This window comes from Macrobrachium rosenbergii, chromosome 1 (assembly GCF_040412425.1).
Source record: "Macrobrachium rosenbergii isolate ZJJX-2024 chromosome 1, ASM4041242v1, whole genome shotgun sequence".
NCBI classification, from domain to species: domain Eukaryota; kingdom Metazoa; phylum Arthropoda; class Malacostraca; order Decapoda; family Palaemonidae; genus Macrobrachium; species Macrobrachium rosenbergii.
The window spans coordinates 21,289,418-21,294,211 of NC_089741.1; positions in this window are offsets into that span (position 1 = coordinate 21,289,418).

Genomic DNA, 4,794 nt, shown 5'->3' on the forward strand with positions numbered 1-4,794 from the left:
TAAAAAAAAATTATTGGGTGAAAGTTAAGCGACCGAAGATTTAAAGGCAAAATATATACTATATACTAGGAGTAAGATGATCAATTAAAACGTTCGCTGCAACGTATAATCAAGGCCACCAAAAATAGATCTGTCTTTCGGTAGTCTCTGTATAATGTTGTATGAGCCGCGGTCCATGAAGCTTTAACCACGGCCCGGTGGTGGCCTATCCCATATAGTTGCCAGAAGCATGATTATGGGTAACTTTAACCTTAAATAGAATAAAAACTACTGAGGCTAGAGGGCTGCAATTTGGTATGTTTATGAATGGAGGGTATATGATCAACATACCAATTTGCAGCCCTCTAGCCTCAGTAGTTTTTAAGATATGAGGGCGGACAGAAAAAAGAGCGGACGGACAGACAAATCTGGCACGGTAGTTTTCTATTACAGAAAACTAAAAAGTAATTTTGTGAAATAAAATTAACTTTAGATTTAATGAATTGAGATAGGTGAGGCAAAAGAAAATCAGCTAAAGCTTCAATGTTTAAAAATTATTAAGGCGAAATTAAAATTAATGAAGGATATAATGAATATAAATAAGGGAGAGAAATTATTAATTAAAGATTAAATGAAAATATAAATTAGGTAAATCAAAATCAACTGAAAGACTGAACGCTGGAAAAAATTAAAAAAGGCCAAAGAAAACCAGTTAGATATTTCAATTGAAAAATAAACTCGGAGGAAGAAATTCATTGAAAGACTTAGACACAAAGCCTTTCCTTATTCGTGAAGTTTCTCTTGAAATTCCCAAGTTTCTATTCTAGATGAGTAAAGAGACGCCGTGGAAGAAATCGTCATCGCAAAATGGAATAATTTTACATGCATTTTCCACTGCAAAAATCAGGCAGCCCATCAACCTAACGGTCCGGAAAAACCCAAGACGTTCAGTAGGAGAATTTGCTTGCCCAGATATTATGTAAAAAAAAATATTTACAGTGAAATATTGGAAGTCTTCTCGATTCTCATAATCAGTCGGAACATACCGGAAAACTGGGCTAATTATTAATGATTCTAAAAATAAACGCATGCAATGAAGTGCACGAGAAATTGCATGATCTTAACAAGAACAGTAGCCTGCTAATGGATACAGAAGTAAGGAGAGAATTCTCTGGCAGACCATACAAATGAAAATGGCCATTTGGCAAATACTGGAAAGAAAGACACCTTCCAGAAAATTGTTTACATAAAAATGTTCCTAAAATATTTTTCCCTGAAGGCTTTTTGAAATCTGTTCATTCCTATTTTATCAACCTTAATATTTCTCATGGTATTTACCAATGCCCAAATAATTCTTAGACTAATCACTTGTTGCCTCATATTTCTTATCGAAGCTTTACCCAGAATAATATTCCTAACAGCATTTGTCTAGGCTCGTACTTCTCATTCTCAGTATTTTCTGATGCTGTCTTTTTTACCTTTGTATTTAGCGGTCTCACGTCTTCAAGTATCGAATTGAATTGAAAATAGAATTTAGGCCAAAGGCCAAGCACTGGGACCAATGAGGTCATTCAGAGCTGAAACAGAAATTGACAGTAAAAGGTTTGAAAGGTGCAACAGGAGGAAAACCCCGCAGTTGCACTGTGAATCAATTGTTAGGAGTGGGTGGAAAGTAAGATGAAGAAAGAGAATATGAAAGGAGGTACAGTAAGAGGAACGAAAGGGGTTGCAGCTTGGGGCTGAAGGCACGCTGCAAAGAAACTTAAGTAATGCCTACAGTGCGCCGCATGAGGTGCACTGTGGGCACTACCCCCCTACGGGGGTCTTCGAGTATCAGCCCCCCCATTTCCCAAAGTATTTATCCATACCTTGTTCTCAAGATATTATCCTGAACTTACCATATTTGCCTTCCCATTTCTCTTAAGATTTGCTCATATTCTCACGTTTCTCTTAGTATTTACCCTCATTTTCCTCATAGTAAATGTTCCCATATTCCCCATAGCAATACCTTTTTCCTATCTTCTAATACCTCTCAAAGTACTTACCTAAACGCTCATTTTCCTCATAATATATTTCTTCATATTCCTCGGAGCAGTAATTACCTAATCTCTAATATTCCTTTTATTATTTCTCCTCATGGTCCTTCATGATGTTTACCTAATATTTCTGAAAGTATTTGGCCACATTTTCATATTCCTCCTATTTCTCATCTTATTATTTTCATAGCATTGAACGCACTCTCATGTTTCTCAAAGTATTTAGCTGTTCCTTCTCATATTCCTCATAGTATTTAACTGAGCTCTCCTATTTCTCAAAGCATGTGAGTGCACTTTCATATTTCTCAAAGTATTTAACTGCACTCTCATATTTCTCAAAGTATTAAAGTTCACTCTCATATTGCTCAAAGTATTTAACCGCGCTCTCCTATTACTCAAAGTATGTGAGTGCACTCTCATATTTCTCAAAGTATTTGACTGCGTCCTCATGTTTCTCAAAGTAGTTAACTGCATTCTCATATTTCACGTAGTGTGGAACTACATTCTGATATTTCTCAAAGTATTTAACTGCGCTCTCCTATTTCTCAAAGTACTGAAGTTCACTCTCATATTGCTCAAAGTGTTTAACTGCGCTCTCCTATTTCTCAAAGTATTTAACTGCATTCTCATATTTCATGTAGTATGGAACTGCATTCTGATACTTCTCAAAGTATTTTACTGCGCTGTCCTATTCCTCAAAGTATTGAAGTTCATTCTCATATTGCTCAAAGTATTTAACTGCACCCTCCTATTTCTCAAAGTATTTAACTGCATTCACATATTTCCCAATGTATTTAACTGAGCTCTCCTATTTCTCAAGGTATTTAAGTTCACTCTCATATTTCACGTAGTTCGGAACTGCGTTCTGATATTTCTCAAAGTATTCAACTGCTCTCTCATATTCCTCAAAGTATTTAACTGCGCTCTCCTATCTCTCAAAGTATTTAAGTTCACTCTCATATTGCTCAAAGTATACCCATGTTCTCATATTGCTCTTGTTCCTCATCTCATTCACTTGCACTCTCACATTCCTCACATTCCTCACAGCATCCATCCTCACATTCAGCGAAGGATTCCCCCATACTTAAAGGCCGCCACTAACGTTCAGTTACACCTGCGCAGTTATGCCTGCGCAGGCAAAACTGAACCCACTAACATCCAGTTGCACCCGGGCACTTATGCCTGCGCAGGCAAAACTGAACCCACTAACGGCCAGTTACACCCACGCAGTTATGCCTGCGCAGGCAAAACTGAGCCCACTAACGTCCAGTTACCCCACGCAGTTATGACTGCGCAGGCAAAACTGAACCCACTAACATCCAGTTACACCCAGGCAGTTATGACTGCACAGGCAAAACTGAACCCATTAACGTTCAGTTTCACCCACACAGTTATGCCTGCGCAGTCAAAATTGAACCCACTAACGTTCAGTTACACCCCACGCAGTTATGCCTGCGCAAGCAAAACTGAACCCACTAACGTTCAGTTACACCCACGCAGTTATGACTGAGCAGGCAAAACTGAACCCACTAACGTTCAGTTACGCCCGCGCAGTTATGCCTGGGCTGGCAAAACTGAAAGTTAGTGGGTTCAGTTTTGACTGCACAGGCCAACTGTGCCGGCATAAGTGGGCAGGTATAACCGAGCATTAGTGGTGGGCTCCAGACTCGGTCCATATCTGCCATAGCTTATCAAGACTCGCGCTCACTTTTTCCCGCCTCTTTCCTGTAGCGCGGTTTGCGATTCGTTACGGTCCTTCTTGTAATAAAGCGCTGTAGTACTCCCCACATGCGCTGTGATGATGGCAAGCTGGCATATAGCGGCGGAAGGATGCCGTAAAAAAAATGCCACGGATGGCGGGGCATGACTTTAATCGCCCGCTGGAGAAATGGCGATTGCTCGAGAGCTGATGAGTTGATAAATCAAGGTGGACGTTGCGTAATATAAGAGACTTGAGATGACGCATGAGGTAAGGGGATCGGAATTCAAGGCCCGATGATTCTGCTAGCCAGTTTTCAAAAGAAGAAGAAGAATCATTTAAATTGATTCAAATCAAATGCTAACTGTTCTAACAAACAATTTTCCGAAGCAGGCAAAAAGTGAATCAGAACAACGGCGCTAATCATTCTACCATTTTTCAAAAGGTAAAATGTCTATCAAAATTGTAATAACCAATTTACCAGTTTCCCAACGAAAAGATTCTTAAATGAATCACAGTCAAACGCTAAGGATTTACTGACCATTTTACCCGATCAAAAATGAAAACAAGTAAAAAATGCCACCGAAAATAGATCTATCTTTCGGTGGTCTCGGTATAATGGTGTATGAGCCGTGGCCCATGAAACTTTAACCACGGCCCGGTGGTGGCCTACCATATATCGTTGCCAGACGCACGATTATGGCTAACTTTAACCTTAAATAAAATAAAAACTACTGAGGCTAGAGGGCTGCAGTTTGGTATGTTTGATGATTGGAGGGTGGACGATCAACATACCAATATGCAGCCCTCTAGTCTCAGTAGTTTTTAAGATTTGACGGCGGACAGGAAAAAATGCGGACAGGAAAAGCGCGGACTGACAAGCAAAGCCAGCACAACAGTTTCCTTTTACAGAAAACTAAAAAGGTGTACTGTACATTACAAGCAACTGTCATAAAAAAATGGTATGAACTCCATACAGCGGTCTTAAAAAAACTAAAAGGTACAAATTTGGGTTAGATATCAGAAATAGTTCTGAAGTTCATTTACCCGTCCTGCAAACGGCTACAAAACAGCAGATGG